Source organism: Osmia bicornis, unplaced genomic scaffold (assembly GCF_907164935.1).
Source record: "Osmia bicornis bicornis unplaced genomic scaffold, iOsmBic2.1, whole genome shotgun sequence".
Lineage (NCBI taxonomy): Eukaryota > Metazoa > Arthropoda > Insecta > Hymenoptera > Megachilidae > Osmia > Osmia bicornis.
Window position 1 is genome coordinate 37,512 of NW_025791350.1, and position 18,063 is coordinate 55,574.

The following is an 18,063-nucleotide window of genomic DNA, read 5'->3' on the forward strand; positions in this document are numbered from 1 at the left end:
ACTTGAATTTACGCCTGTAAAGATAAGGTCGAAAATGCAACACGGCGTATAAAATTGCTGAGCACTCCTTCTCGGTGGTGAAGTAGTTTCGCTCTGGTTTTGTGAGCGTACGCGAAAGATATGCGACGGGTAGATCGTGTCCGTCGACCTCTTGACTAAGAACAGCCCCGATGACGAAGTCTGACTCGTCGGTGGTAAGCGTAAACGGCTTCTGGAAATCGGGGTATTGCAATATCGGTGCACTACAGAGTGCTTTTCTTAACGCGATGAAAGCTACTCGTTGTGCTTTTCCCCATACGAAGGGTACGTTTTTCTTTAGCAAGTCAGAAAGCGGTTTAGACTTGGCAGCAAAATCTTTAATGAACCTGCGGTAGTATCCCGCTAAGCCTAGAAATTGTCGAATGTTTTTAGCGTTTCTGGGTCGCGGAAAGTTCTTTACAGCGGATATCTTCTTGGGATCCGGTCGGACACCGTTTCTACCGATCACGTGTCCGAGATACACGACCTCAGTTCGCAAGAATTCGCATTTATCCGGTTGAAGGGTTAAACCGGCGTCGGCCAAATGCGTAAAAAGGCGTCGGACCTTCTTTCCGTGTTCCTCCAACGTTTTAGCGAAAATGACTATGTCGTCCAAATAAACAAACAATTCTATGCCTTGCAAACCGCGAAGTAATTGGTTCATTAAACGTTGAAAGGTTGCTGGAGCATTTTTTAATCCTTCCGGCATTCTAACATATTCATAGTGTCCCGTAGGTGTACTGAACGCGGTTTTGTGACGGTCCTTTGGATCCGTCTCTATTTGTTGAAACCCGCTTGCAAGGTCGAAAACCGAAAAATATTGCGCATTTCCAATCAGATCGAGAATTTCAGTCACGTTAGGTAACGGATACGCGTCGCCTACGGTCTTTTCGTTTAACATAGTTGGACAAAAATCAGAATTTCAATTTTACGTTAATTGCTTGTTTTGTTGCGTATCATATTGTTCAATTAAATTCAAAATACATATTTCTGTAAGAAAATAATAAAAAATAAAATTTTTATTTATGTACAAAAACATTTACAAAAATGAAAGAATGAAATAATAAACAAATAACATCTTTGTGTGTAATTATATGCATATTGATATACGAATATCTTATAATATAATTTAATAAAATATAATGTAGTAATGAATATGAAAATTAAACGAATTAGTTCAATCAGAATCTTCAGTACTGTCGCAGTTATCTAATTCTAGATTATTTAAAATTATGTCGACATTATTATTCGAACAGGAATAGTCGGAAGTAACGAGATAGTATTTTATATCTTCATCGACCTTCCTTCTTCGGCTGGTAATGTTTCTTCTTGAAGAAATTACAGGATCTGACATTAGCAGCATATTTTCCATGAGATCTTTGCAGGTATTTAATCTTGAATTTTTTCGAGTGTGGTTTAATCTATTGTGCCGAAAGACTTTATGCATCGCTTCCAAAGCCTCCTCTGATAATTTCCCAATAGGCAGTTGATCAAAAAAGTGGATTATATCTCCTCCATGAATCAGTAGTTTGTGGACAGTACAAGGCATGTAATACCACCTATATAGTTTTAGATATAATTCTTTTGTTTCTATTATTAATTTGTTAAATTTTTCAAGATTAATAATTCCTCCGCTAGCAACTACTCTTAGAATTAAGCAAAAGTTTTTAATAATTGTCTCATCAATTCCGGTAATTTCAGCACTAAGTTTAGGGTCAGCAAAAAATCTTCTAGCTGTATTTCCGTCGTTCGACGATCCGAAGCCCTGCTTCGGCTTATCTATTATTAAACCCATTCTTCTCTTAAATTCTTCCTGAATTCGGCTTTTCTGTTTTTCAAAAAGATTCCGTTTTTCGGTTCCTCTAATGTTGGCGCGTCCACTATTAAATATTTAGAAAACGTGCCCGATATGGGCTGATCGAAATTTCATTCGAAGAAATAGATAACGTCGAAACACTTGGAAGTAAAGGGCGTCGTTATGCCGCCATAAGGGGGTAGACACGGGTAATAGTAGCGCGTTGACTTTACCGGCAAAAATGGGCCTAAACATGGGTTTACGGGATTCGACTTTTCGTCCTTATATGAGAGAATTTCGGGCTGGGTGAGGGCTTATTCGAAAGAGAAAGGTCCAGTGCAGTACGGTCAACTCATGTTTCAGTGGAATTATGTTGATGTTTAGTAATATAAGCGTCCAAAGTAGAGGAAAAAATCGACAAAATGCACTCGCGGAATCGAAGTATTTTTCGGCCACTAAAAGAGTACTGTGATTGAAATCATAAGTTGACCGTACTGCACTGGACCTTTCTCTTTCGAATAAGCCCTCACCCAGCCCCAAATTCTCTCATATAAGGACGAAAAGTCGAATCCCGTAAAAGCATTCCTACAGACCAGTTCCGCCATTTTGTGGATAATACAGAGCAAGTCACGTGACAAATTCAGTTCAGCTAGTAGTTATAAGGTGGCGTCTAACTAACAATAAGAAGGCTGTCGATTTGGAATCGTAGCCAAAATCAGGCGTTAGCTTGGTTACGTCACACGACTGTGTCAGCGAAGACAAGCGAAAAAGGCAACAACGCCCGAATGCTGAGTGAGACGAACTACAGTCATGCTGTCCTTCTCTCATTCTGCATGTTGAGATTGTCCCTTTTCTCTAAGATTTGACTGACGCCCGCCTGGATTTTTCACAGCGGCCCATAACAAACCTCGCTCAAAGAGAAGGTATGACCAGAGAAGAATATACCATCTCTTTGCAATAATTCTGCAAATGTTTTCATACATAAGTTGTATATGAGATATTTATTTATTTAAATTATTTGCATTCACTCAGAATATTGACTAACACTCCTTTGTATTTTTTATTAGTTTCGATAAACAAAGTTATTATAAGTTTTTGGAAATACAAGCGTCACGCAATTGGGATGAAGTATATCTTTTTGGTAAGAGATAGGAAAAAGCTACTGATGTAAAAGTTGAATGGTATGACTTATGAAAAATATGAGATATCTCACGAGTTTTTTAAACATTGTACTGTTAGATATAGGTGATAGGTAATAGTGAGAGGGAATAGTAGCAAGGGGAGAGAAGAAGAGAAGGAGCCGAGGCCCCTCCATTTATTAGTTCTAATACTACTTTTTTATCCAGAATTTTCCAAGGAGTTGATACGAGTAAAGAAAAAAGTGCAATTCTGTTTAAACAAAAAGTGCATCTGCATTTTTTTAGTGCATCGTTGCATTCACGAAGAAAATGAAGTCATAGAGAAATAAACATTATCATACCATTGAACTTTTACATAAACAGCTTTTTCCTATCTCTTACCAAATTCAAGATATAACCCGTCCCAATTGCATGATGTATCCTGTATACTTTTATTAATTAAAAAACATTTATTTAAAGAAATTAATAACTTTTTCTAAAAAGTATTCTCAGATAGCACGTTCCTTCGGTTCTTCAGAGTAGGCATATATTTTTCAGCAGTGAGGGGTGTTACGGTGCGCTATATAAAATCCACGCGTTTGGTCAGTCAAAATTTACCGGAGCGGGACAATTCTATCATTTGGTTTGAAAGAAGGATAGCATGATCACCCTACATCTCACTCTAACCACGCGCCAATGTTTCGCTTTCGTTCTTTAGGCGGACCATCGCTATGCCTCTGGCGAGATGAGAGTTTGAATGTGTTTGTAAAAATACTTGAGGCGCTGTTGCCTTCCTAGATCGTGTTGCGCGCACGCTAGCTGAGAATTAAACCTTTCAAGTTCGTAAAGGACCACGCAAGTGGCTCCACCAGGCCCAACGAAAAAACTGCTGTAATACCGACGTCCCGAATCGGTGACGTCACGTACCATGTCTACCCCCTTAAAGCAGTCACCAACGGACCACGGTCGCGAACGTTCGAACAGTTTTGTTTGTCTTTTTTCTTTACCGCGCAATTCAGAATTCAATAGCGTTTTGCCGCGACCGGTTTCTATTAACATCGAGTGCCTTTACCCAATTACACAGCCTTTTACTCAAAAACACAATGCGCACGAGGCCTTACCTGGTTCGTAAACCCGAGACCTCGTCGCGCCAACAGAGAACTCATGTAACGCCCGGGGCCCTACCGGGTCCACTGATTACAAACCCAGGGTCCCGTCGGCAACAATCGAATCATCTGCCCGAGGCCTCACCCGGTTCGTAAACCCGAGACCTCGCGGCGGCAACAATTAAAACGTATTGCCCGGGACCTTACCGGTCCCTGAACACAAACCTAAGGTCCCGCCGGCAACCACGAACGTCGACGTTCATATCATTCATACATATCAATCATATCACGCGACACACTCACACACACAACTCAATCTTCAAGGGTTTTTTACGCCTTCGGGCTTTTTCCCTTGCATTCACGAATAAACTCTTATTTGACCATTTATTAATGCCGAATACTTATTTGTCAAACCAGCGTCGACAAATCCTAAACATCCTTTCGAAACATTCGATAGTCACGGTCCTTTCCTAGAACCTCGCCCTTATCGCTCTCAAGTCTTTAGCGCGTTGAAGATCTAGAATCAAAGGGGGGAAACGGATGGAAGAGAGCTGACTTTGAGAGGACGGGCACTCTTGTTCGAACCTCGGACGAAGCAAGATCATATAATTAGTTTTCCAAAGAAGTTATATAAAAGAATAGTATTGGAATTGTTCATGTGGAACAGTTTCGATCGTACATCTAACTTGCCACGACTTGAAAGACAATCTGTAGGCAATGTGTAACAAACACTCAAAAGTTCGTATCCAACAATGAAGAGAGGATAAACCATACCGGTAGCTTTCATGATTTGATGGTTTCTCGTAGATTTTAGATAAGTTCATTTCCGTAGGTTTGGCACCACAAATGTAACATTTTGAAGTTGAATTTGTTTCTGACAAAATGTTACAGATGCTTCCATCAACCATTGTTAAATGCAATTCGAATATCACTTTTACACTAATGTCACCAATATACATTGTATGCCTTATAATGTTCTGAATTTGCTTGTTCATTTCGGATTCTTCACGTAAAATAAGATCCTGACATTCTTTCTGAAAAATGAATTTTATTGGACTACAATAGAAAGACGAAGCTGAACGTTCATTATCCCATAAAGTATCGCTAGAATCCACACCGATTAATTTCAAAGGAACAAAAGCAATTAAAAACAGATATTCATCGGTATTTCCAGCATCTGTAAATTTCTGTTTGTAAATGCTATGGCCACCGCTGCCATCGAACCTCCATTTACAAATCAGTTTTACGGTCGTATTTTTATTTATACATATCAATTTCAAAATACTTTCAGCGGTTGTATTTAGAATTTCCTGTAAATTTACTTCTGCTGATGTTTCTGTGACAGAAATAGATTTAGGCAGAAGTTGTTTTTTTGTTAGCTTAAGAGAGTAAAGGCTCGGAAAACAATTTTGATGCAGTGCATTAAGTACACTTCTTAAAATATTATACTTTCTCTCCGACAGATCTAAATCAAAATACAAAGATAAAGCTTCAGTTGGTGTCAGGCACTTTGATTGACCTTTAACTTCTGGTGGTGATGTTAAAGTGGCAGCAAAACGAATCTCTTCTGCTGAATGTGATGCAACCAATTTCTCGACTCTTCTTTTTTTAGTTTTTGTACAACATGTTTCAAATCGCTTTTGTGGTCTTCCACGACTGCAACTAGACTGATTACCTTCGTCAACAGATGTTTGAAGCAAGCTAGTTGCATAGACTGGGAGAACACACGGCGAATTGAACCGTTCTTGATTATTAATTAAAAAACGATTGCGGTTCCTGTGACACTTCTGCCATTTTCTGTGAATATCCACACATAAAAGGTCACAATATTTTTCTAAACCTTGATAAACTTTTTCTGAACACTCACTTAATTGAAATAAATTCTGAACTAAACGACGAACTTCCACTCTTTTGTCTTTTGGTGCAGAACAAAACCACTTTTCAAAAATGTCTTGATTTCTCCTTGTTGGACATGTTCCTAAAAAAAGAGTCACTAAAATTTAAGGGGCAGACATACGTAAAAAAATTGTCTATAACAATATCAAGGACTGTTCCAGAAATAGTTTCCCACAAAAATCTCATGACAAGTTTTACCTTTTTCGAGAAAAGTTAAATTAAAGTAAGAGAATCATATAATTTAGGTACTTAATGGATGTATAACTTCGAGATAATATAACTGAGTTTACAGTAAATAAAAAAACCATTTCAGGATCAAAATAAAGAGTATTTAATACCTTCAGTTGAATGATCCATTAGAAGTTACTTTATTTATTCTTAAATTCAATAATTTGACGCTGAAAACGTTTCGATATAACAGAACTGAACAAACAAGGGACATAAGGTAAACAGACTGTGTCCATGGAAACCTATTTTCTGTATGGTCAGCGCTTTATTTTGTTTATTAAAACGAAAAAGAGTACATATAAGACTCTAGATTACATTCATATTACAGATTATCAGAAAAGAAAATACTGATTTTTATGATTTTTTCCATTAAGCGACGCACTGTGCGGCGCAACGTAAAAGGAAAGAAAAGAAAAAGAGAGAGAGTGCTGTTTCAATTAGATGGTTGAAAGGCAACTCCCTATTCTTTCTACCCTATTCTGAGCGCGATGGTTGGTATCGCTGCCACCAGTCTTGAGCGGGTTAACGCTCTCGACAATTAAAAGACGAAAGACAAATTTATTAAGATGTTAGAATTTAGAATTTAACTTTTTAGTCCTTCGTTGGGTTCGTTCACGCTTTAGGTCCCGTACGGGTCCCTCCTTGAATCTGTATATGATGGTAGGCGTTGTGACCCTTTTTGGGGGTAGTCCTCGTCGCCTTCTGTCCGTCGCCTCCATCGGCAGGGGAAAGGGGTAAGGTGTTGGAAGGGTTAAGGGTCATTTTTGGTTGGAGTGTGGGGTGGGAGAAGTGCAGCGATTGTAACGGGGGGGGGGGCACAGGTGTCACCACGTTACAGCGTATATAACTGAAAAGTGTGTGGTGTGTTTGAAATAAATTTTGAAACTGTTTAACTGGTGAAACTGGTTTAATTATGAATAAGAATCAAGAAATTAACAGAATATGAAATGCCAAAAATTGAGATGTAATTAATTTTAAAACTCGTTATTGAAAATACCAGTTCATGCGTATTGGTTAACAAGGGTAAAGATGATTAGTATAAAGTAACAAAAATATAATGATATGCAAACGCTCTGAGATTACACTTGAAGGTTTACGATTTATAACGGCCGCGAGAAATGATTGTTGCTATCTCGTTTTCCTTTGGATTAATTCGAAATTGGCGTATTTCCGCCGTGAGGGTACACCCCAACCGGAGATACTCTCGGCTGCCTCGCTACGCGGAGGTCTTTACCGCAGAGGAAAACTATCACGATTTCCGAACAACTCTGTCTCTCGGACACACGGGCTCCCGATCACGTACCTAAACGATTGATCGATCAAGAGTGCCAAATTTTGCGCGAGATCGACGGTCGAAGGGCCCGTCGCGCGATCATCGTCCTTGGAGGGGACGGTTTGACGAATCGCGGTACGTTTTCGGTAGTGTCGCGTGCCCGATGATTGGTTAAGACGCGCGAGCTAGACGAAGATCCTTCATCCCCTTTCTTTGGTGTTCCTTTTCCTTTCTATTTCGTTGCCATGATAGTTTCAACGGTTTTTTAGAAACTACGCAGTATTTCCTTTACATGTATAACTTCAAAATGTGGCTATTGATCTAGTTGATTATTAAATGATGAACTATTATTATTAAATGATATTATTAATTTGATTGAAATACGAATGAGCTTGAAATTGAGATATATAATTTAACAAATGAAGCCGTCTTCCGTATAATTTCCCTTAACAGGATCAGAATTATTTACTTTCCTGATTTATAACAAGATCTTATCAGCGTGAAAGCGGACGATGCATTTACAATAATCGCAGTGCCGGTTATGCATTCATTTATAAGCAATTCGCATAATTATTTCGGTGGATTCGGCATTTCGTTATCGATGAATTTAAACATTCCTTCGAGAACGTTCCTTTGTTCAAAATTTGCCGTTGTCGCTAGGCAGTCCTTAGAATTTCGGATACAATAGTGTTTATTGCTTTAGACGATCCTTGATTTTCGAACGGCGGTCGAACGTTCACGACGTTAGACTTTATAAGGGTTCTCATTCATCTTAGTTTCCTCGTTTAAATTCATATTCATCCATCCATTCTTTTCACACTATCATTCGATCAGGTAATAATGATTCTGGTCGGACCGGCTGACGCTTTGTGCAATATGAGAGAGAGAAAAAGAGTTTTCTCAACAAAGAAGTTATTACGGTTTTCCCGTTTCTACGCAGTTACTAAGGGAAATTCCCGGAATGCGAAGCACTGGCTAACTGCGTAGCGCTGGTGTTATGCTTACGTCTCTCTCTCTCTTACGAGCTAAACGCGAGTTTTTGTGCGCTATCCGATATTAACCTGTATTGTCTTACTATGGTTGGCGACGATAGTTTCAAGGAGGGTCATGTAAACTATTGCAAGAAGGGACAGCGATAGAAGAAGTAAAAATAGAAAGGAATTAAACTCAAACTCTTCCTTGTACACCCCTGCATGAGAAATCCTCGGAACCTCGAAAGGCTTGACAAGTATGTACAAGGTAGAGGAGGAATGAAAAGATTGGCGGAAAAGTGAAACACCCACCTCACGACCCTTACATGATAAATCCTCGGAACCTAAAAGGCTTGATAAGGGACGCAAGGCGGATAAATTTCAAATTTTCAGCCGGGGCGTAACAATTGTTCATTCCTTTTCTGAAATTATTAATGCCAGGTAGTTTTTATTCGTATAAGTTTTATAGTCGCGTACATTATGTGTATTACAGAGTCTCATCGAATCTGTCGTGGCGTGTGACATATACATTTCCGCCGATCGGCCCTGCGTTGTTTCATTCATGATACTCTTTCTCTTTCTATCGCGCTGTCCTTTTCTATGTCCGCCTGGAATCAAAATCTCGCTCGGCTCAGGCGAATTCATTTTGCTAGATGGTCAGGATTGTCACAGATGTGGCAACACCGCGAAAGAATCTCTAAAATGATGTGATTCGACAACTACGCCGCCTCACTTTCGCTTCTTATTCTGCATAATGACGTTAGATGTCGCACCGTCAAATGTCGTGTTGCGAGTGGATTTCAGGTGTCTAGGGATTTTTGGATGTTTACAACGTGGGTAAGGTGCCCGTGGAGCGCTAAAGCACTCTGCTCGCGGCGCGGGTTTTAATAAAGCACACTTTAATAAAGAGACTTTATCTTTTCACGAAATGTATCTAGACGGGTTGAAGCTTTGAATCGTTCTGAGCTTGGCGGTGAAGATCCTCGATCGAAGTTGGCTGCCATCCCCTCCTCGCTGGATCCTGAATCCTCCCTCAGGATCATCCCTGGTCCAATGGTGGAGGGGCCCATCCCTGTCCGGAGGCGGTCCCTCTCTCTGGCTTCGGTCCACCCTTGGGCGAGCGGAAGATGGTGGTGCTCCGCCAAGATGTGGCGGAGACGATTCTGTGCACACGTGCTAAGAGAAAGCGTGGGATCCAGAGAGAACGGAAGATAAAAAGGTCTCGCGTTAGCGAGCCAAGGCAACCCTTAAGAAAATTTACGACCCTCTGTAAATAAGCAGGATGTCGAAGAGACTTCGACAGTTTCAAGAACCAACATGATTTTCGTTACTAGTAACGAATTAGATACGGCCCGCAATAAATTAGTTTCTTAGAAATTTCAAGTGTGACAGTCTTATTTCTCCGGATTTCCAACTCTCTCCCAACACGATTACCCGTGTTGAAAGTTTTACAATGTCTTATCTATTGTTTGTTTATTCCTTTGAATTTTGGCTCCTAATTTATGGGCATTGATATAACATAATGCAGACATGCTGCAGTCATACTCGTATAGCATTGCCGCCATATTACATTTTATTCAACACTTGCGATTACAAGCCTGCAGCTAAATTCACACGATATTGCACACATACATACAGGCGAGGTTCGCAACACCTCCCCCCTTATACAAAAGGTGTTTCCAATGGGAACAGCTTTCCTTAAAGTGTTTATGCTAGCCTAAATTACATTGTTTGTACGGGAACTTCGCGATGTTACACCCTTCTATACAAGCGATATTTTTAACGTTGCATGAACCATATAATAATACGTTGTAGATATTATAAGTTCTCAGGATACATAATTTAAACCCTAAAGTAAGAATAGGTAATAATTTTCCTTTTACTTTACTTAATGTACCAAACTAACGTAATATATTTAATGCACGCAATTTCTTAAGAAGAATCTGGTCTTATACAAGCTAACTGAAGTTTATTCGTGTGGACTATTTTTAATTCATTTGTTCCTATTTCTATCTCGACATTTAGGTCATTACATTTTCTTGTGACTTTGAATGTCCCTGCCAAATTGCAATCAGATTTCAAGATTTCTAGTTCTTTAGGTAAGTACACATTGTCGCCTACAATGAATCTGTGGAGTTTGTATTTTTATTATATAATAGCTTGCTCTTTTGTTTTGCCCTCTCCAGATTTACTGCTGATGTAGATTGAGTTTTTGTAATTCTGGAGAATAAATCGTTCAAATAACCTATGAAAGTACGTGGAGATTCCTGCTTAAAAAAAACTCAGATAGAATGGTGGCTTTCACATCGACTACCAATTTGTGTGGGGTGAAACCAGTGGCCTCATGCACTGAGGTATTATAAGAGAATATACCGAATCTAATCCACTCATCTTTCTCATAAAGCACGAAGATCACCTTCACGCTGTACACTGAGTTGCATTGAACTTGTCGCAGTGAAGTTGACTACACATTCACTAACACATTCACGTCGCGTCGGTGAGTCGATCTCGCCCATCGGCTCACCAACGCGGCGTGAATGTGTCAATGAATTTGTAGCCAACTTCACTGCGACAAGTTCAATGCAACTCAGTGTACATCCATCGTGCAAGCACGCAAACCACACATGCTGGGCAATAGAATAGCGTAGACAGTGGCATGCTAGACAAATCGAGAAAGCGCGTACAATGATCGTGTTGGGATTGGTGAAGAACAAAACAAAACTGTCACGTCATTTCGTCTATGTAAGTCACTGTCTCCTGAATAGCAGTTTCTATTAAGTCGTGTCTCATTCATATCGGGCGTCCCCGATGTTCCACCCCCAATGATACCGCTTTGCAAAAATCTGGGCTCCTCAGCCCCCATCCTGATACCAACACCAGGTCCCAGGCTGGAGGTCCGAAGCGTGGTGCTGTGGTATAGCCTATCCGATATCAACGAACCCACCAGAGCCCGGGCACCCCAATCACAACAAGCCCCTTCCGTATTACAAACAGCGTGACTCAGGTGGGAGATCCGAAGCGGGGTACTATTATATAGCCTATCCGATTCCAACGGATTCACCCGGTCCTGAGCACCCTTTACCACATGGACGACATTCCGACCGACTCCTGAGCGGGGTGCTTTTGTATCGCCTATCCGATTCTCGATAAGAGTACCTGCCGGTGGTGAACCACGTAACGAAGTCCTTTCTTTATCCAAGCAATCCTTCCTAAATCCACTAGCGGCATCAAAAGAGGTTTCATTCTTTCTAGACACTTCTGTCTCTAAGAAGAGCGACATTTCCCCTTCGTCTGCTGTTAAATATGCGTCGCTGTCAACAGAGCTAATGTCAGAATCGTCAATTTCCATAACAGTCCCAATTTGTCCACGTGTAAGGAAAACGGCAGCTATTCATTTTTCGTTATTTCCTGATGCATCATCTAAGTCTGTATTCTCAACCTTTCCAGAATTTACGGGAGGCAAATCGTTGGCGCCTACGACATCCTCCCGCAACCCCCAAAAAGGAGAGGCGTCTGTGTCGTCTGTTTCAATTTAAGTTGATAAGAGAGCATTATTCGGACAAGAGGACATTTGTTTCATTTGAGAAAGGTTTAGAGGATTGCGGAACAACGCATCGGCGTTCAGCGAAATCTACCTTACAAACGTTCGCGTTTCCGATAAGAGGCTACGAAGATAGAGACAAGCTTGACCCTTCGACCGTTACTGATTCTAATCTACGTGCAATGTCGATAACAACTTCAAGATCTGGTATTTCTTGACTATTTTTATTTTTAAGCATTATTTTTAACATTCCGTTCCGAAGGCCATTAATGAATATAGCTATAGCTGTATTATTCAATAAATCAACAACACCGCTTAACTGTTCAGAATTGTACGTGTCCTTGGCTACTTCTATTCCGGTATTTAATATTTTACTTACTCGCGATCCGAAAACCTCTATCGAATCATTAGTTCCCTGTTTCAATCCCGTAAATTCCTCGTTGATACTATGCATGTTAAACGAACGCACGTATGCCTTTTTAAATAATCCAATTAACTGATCTAATGTACTTGGTTCCCGGCGATTTGAAAGTACTAATTTTGCATGCCCCCCGATTTTACCACGAATTAAAAACAGAAGACCAGCTCTATCCTCAGGCTTTACTTTGGAACTAATCAATTGACACTCCTTAATAAATTCAGTCAGAGAACAAGATTTTCCATCAAACTGAGGTATCAAATCCTTCACTAAAGAGAGACGAAGATATGACTCTGGAAGCGTACTAGATGACTCTATAGAGATTGGAGTATTTTTAGAAACAGCAGCAGCCACCACAGTTGAGGACAAAGGTACATCAGTTATTGTGCTATTAAAGGGGATAGAAGTACTATCCGTCATAACTGTATCAATCCCCTGGGGTAGTTGTCGAATTGGAACTAATCCTAATTCTTTCGATTGCAGATCGGTAGAAGATGCCCCGGAAGATGAAGAAGATTCTGCATTTGATGAATCTATGTTTAATTCCTCTACCAAAAACGTATTTTCCCGCAGGCCGATTTTGCGACTCCTTTTGGCGCGCATGTACTTTAACTTATACGGCGGCATTTTGTCAAATTATTTCTAACGGTAATTATAAAAATAATACTCTATACTCCAATTACTTATAAGATAGACTTACAGTTTGGTAAGGCGATCGGCTAACGCTTCGCAATAAATCACGTTTAGGTTTCACTTAACGAGTTTTCTATTTTCGAACACCAAATTCCGTCCGTCGGTAATCCGTTATCTCGGTTGGCCTTGAATCACGCGGAGATCCTCTGGTTCTGCGATTTGATGATGATCTCTGTTTCCAAGTCGAGGAGAGGTCCAATGATGATGTGAACAAGGTGCATGTGATTCCGGTGGATGGCTTGTACGGCAGCCGAAATCACCTATCTCCGGTATTCACCCTACGCTCTTGAGGAAACCGTGCCAAAACTCAAGAGGGAGAAGTTGCACTAATGTTAACAATGTTCACATATATTATAAAAGCTCAATGAAGCAGTCCGTAAAACCTTCAGTTATTTATTTAACACACGCCCGCGAGCCGGCAAAGTTATTAAAGCGTACACAAGTCTAACACTATCACTTTGTTTTATTTTGCGTTATTTGCAGTTACTACACTGAATACACCTTTTTAAAATTATGCCGTTTTGAATTTATCACTTTTAAAAGTTTATCCCTTTTTGAATATCCCACCGCTGTCACCAATTTGTTGCGCGTGGATTTCAGGTGTCTAGGGATTTTTGGATGCTTACAACGTGGGTAAGGTGCCCGTGGAGCGCTAAAGCACTGTGCTCGCGGCGCGGGTTTTAATAAAATACACTTTGAATTTAAGGAAAAATAATAGTTTGAATTTCTTTATTCTTTCCAACAATTTGACTCAAGTCGAGTTGAAGCTTTGAATCGTTCTGAGCTTGACGGTGAAGATCCTCGATCGAAGTTGGCTGCCATCCCCTCCTCGCTGGATCCTGAATCCTCCCTCAGGATCATCCCTGGTCCAATGGTGGAGGGGCCCATCCCTGTCCGGAGGCGGTCTCTCTCCCTGGCTTCGGTCCACCCTTGGGCGAGCGGAAGATGGTGGTGCTCCGCCAAGACTCGAGAACGATTCTGTGCACACGTGCTAAGAGAAAGCGTGGGATCCAGAGAAAACGCAAGATAACAAAAGGTCTCGCGCTAGCGAGCCAAGGCAACCCTTAAGAGAATTTACGACCCTATGTAAATAAACAGGATGTCGAAGAGACTTCGACAGTTTCAAGAACCAACATGATTTTCGTTACTAGTAACGAATTAGATACGGCCCGCAATAAATTAGTTTTTTAGAAATTTCAAGTGTGACAGTCTTATTTCTCCGGATTTCCAACTCTCTCCCAACACGATTACCCGTGTTGAAAGTTTTACAATGTCTTATCTATTGTTTGTTTATTCCTTTGAATTTTGGCTCCTAATTTATGAGCATTGATATAACATAATGCAGACATGCTGCAGTCATACTCTTATGGCATCGTCGCCATATTACATTTCATTCAGCGCTTGTGATTACAAGCTTGCGGCTAAATTCACACGATATCATACACATACATACAAGCGAGGTTCGCAACAGTCGTGTAGCGGCGCCCTCCGTTAGTCACTAGATTTATGTTGCATTCAGGTTGACAGTATCACGTCTAGGCTAAGCTAATGCATACGAATCTATGTTATATATATTCCTTATATAGAGAGGAGAAAGAAGCAAGAAAGTAAAAAAGTATTCTCGCAACACGTGCTGGTTATTTATCCTTCTTTCCGAATAATTCCGCTACATATTGGTGCCGAAACCCGTCGCGTAATAAAAAATGAAACCCGAGGGCAGCGAATATACGGCGGAAGTAAACGCCAGTGACTTCCGAAGCGTAAAACGGCAGAAGTTTAGTATGGTAACAACGCTTTGCAGAGGTATGACATATATAATTATGCAGAGTGAGTCGAGGGGAGTAAGAATCCGTAATAATTATTTTGAGGAAATGAACGGTTTGTGAGATATTTGCAAAAAACTGCTACTACTATTACATTGGGATCTTACCTATTCGTGTACGTCCCTGGCAGCGGATGTGCTCGCGTGGTGCGACCGCTTATGTACTGCTTTCGCTCGCACACTCTGGCGGCCGATTCAAATTTTTTAAACGCACAAATTTCTAAGTTATTAGATTTTTACACTAACTAAACTATAATTATTATTAACTATCACACTATCTGTTATTTACACTAGATTGCAGTTATTACAGTATTATTCGGAGTCATGATCATCACTATTTAAATTTAATGTTGGATAAACATTTTTAATATCCTCTAGTAACTGTTCGAACGGATCAAGTCCTTTCATTGCCACAATTCTGTGTCACATGTAGGCACACATGTGATCCGCAAGATTCTCTTTCCGGTATCCTGCATTTGTCACATTATATTTTAAATGTTTCCACGATCCTTCATCCTTTTGGGTATTTACACCCGTTTCCTCATTTACAAATCGGCCGGGACCCATTTGGCTGTGGTTGACTGTTTTGTGCTTATAATTCATGTGTGGTATATTTTCGATATCGTTGTATCCTCTCCAACAGTCTGTCCATATTTCGGTTCCCGCGGCCACGTGTTTTGTAATCAGATTGGTTAGAGTTTCTGCATCTCGTCTGTTATCGGGACAAATTTCTAGTCGGTAACCACTTCCATCCTTCTCTATCATCCCTAATATCCAGTTTCCTTCTTTGGGGCGTCCTCTATTATATTTCCGTTTACCGACTAAGGATTCGTCGATCTCGACGACTTTTCCTTCGCCCCCGATTGGCCCTTCGTCTATAAGCCGAGCGTCCAGTGCAATTAAACAAATTTCCCTACAATAAGAATACCAGTCTACTACCGTCGGCTTGGATGTGATATCTGTCAACGATGTCTCCCGTATAGCTTGCTTTATGTTTAATTTATTTGCAAACGCATAAATAAGAAGCACTACTTTTTCTGGCGAGATTTTAATATTTTGAAATCAGCTATTTTTTACCGCACTAATTGATTTTGTGGGGTGCCCTATACTACATTGAAACCTCCCTAACTCGTAGCTATCGAAATTGATTTTCTTTTTTCTTTTAAACCGGCTCATACAAACTGGGCAGTACATTTCTTTCGTGATTAGCGATTGTTCCCGTAACCACTCTAAACATGATTGTCTGTCTTTTAAGCAAGTAATTGATAATTTAAAAATGTTCATGATTAAACTTAAAGTATAATAATTTCTATAGTTCTATAGTATATTTATATTCTATCACGTTATCTATCACTTAAACCTCACTTGTATCGCTTAAAAATTGCGGCGGCTGGTTCGTTCACGAGACCGTTAACTGACTACTCTCTTTGAAACTAGCATAGAAAATACCTGAATAATAAAACATCGCACTCGGAACATTATTACATTTCCTAAGGGAGAGGGTATAATTTTTATGACATCCGCATGTTTTCGTTTTTCTTTACCTGGGACCCACGGTGACGAAGACCGAGTAACCACCTCGATTCCTCGAACATTTGTATTCTCTTAGAGGTAATTATATAGAAATGGTAGCTCCTAACCGATTTCGATGTTTCTCCAACATGTTGTAGAAATTAGCATTTTAAACAACTTCTTTCGATACATTTTTCAGATATAAGGTTCGGTTAGTGTTTATAATTTAATAGCGGCCGCCAAATCATGCGAGGTTTCGACGTTCAAAAAATTTGAACCGGCCGCCGGCGTGTGCGAGCGAAAGCAATAAATAAGGAGTCGCACCATGCCAGTGCATGCGCTGCCAGGGACGTGCGCGCATACGTAAGATCCCTATGCAATAACAGTAGCACCTTTTTGCTAATATCACAGGAACCGTTCATTTCCTCAAAACAATTCTTTCGGTTTTGTGTTACTCCCACCCCCCCCCCCCCCCCCCCCCCCCCCCCCCCGGCGTTGTCACTATACTAAACCGCCGCCCGTAAAACTTCCAACTTTCTGGAAGGATGATTCGAAGCTGTGGTTCGCCATGTTGGAGAAAGAATTCGCAGCATACGGGATAAAATCCGACGCGGTAAAGTGCGCGTCCGTTTTCCGTCATCTAGACAGTAACACGGTAAGAGTTGTAGCAGATATAATTCTAATAAAATTAAAAACGCCAACCACATCAACCATAGATAGCAGCCATAAATACCAAACACTACTAAAAGAATTTCCAGAAATCACAAAAGCTCAAAATACAGCTGCGCCAGAACAGGAAGTCTGCCATTACATAACCACACGAGGCCCACCCATAGCTGAAAAAGCACGTCGTCTGCCACCAGACAAATTGGAAGCTGCAAAAAGGGAATTCCAATGGATGTTAAAGGAAAACATTGTGCAACCATCAAAAAGCCAATGGGCAAGCCCAGTGCATTTGGTACGCAAGAAATCTGGAGAGTGGAGAGTCTGCGGCGATTACCGCAGATTGAACAACATAACTATACCAGATAAATATCCATTACCTCACATTCAGGACATCGTACAGGATTTCAGAAACGCAAAGGTATTCACTGTAATTGATCTCATGAGAGCGTACCATCAGATCCCACTCTCAGAGGAGGATCGACCGAAAACCGCAGTCATCACTCCATTTGGTCTGTACGAATACAGGGTAATGCCCTTCGGGTTGTGTAACGCGACCCAAACCTTTCAAAGAAAGATGGACAGTGTTTTAAGAGACCTGGATTTTTGCAGATGCTATATCGACGATATAATCGTAGCTTCCAAAGACGCTCTGGAGCATGAACTACACCTCAGAACTCTATTCAGGAGGCTCCGAGAACACGGATTAACAATTAATGTAAATAAATGCCAATTTGCCAAAGATACTGTAAAATACCTAGGATGCAACGTCAGTAGCGAAGGAGTGTCACCGTTGGACGAACGCGTGAAGACAATTCGCGAATACCCAAAACCCAAAACAATTAAAGATCTCAAACGGTTTTTGGGAATAATTAACTTCTACCGCAGGTTCCTGCCGAAAGCCGGCGAGGCTCAAATACCACTAAATCAAATGACCGTAGGGTATCAGAAGAGGGACAAAAAAGTGATTAGATGGACGAGCGCAGCCGAAGAAGCATTTAGATTGTGC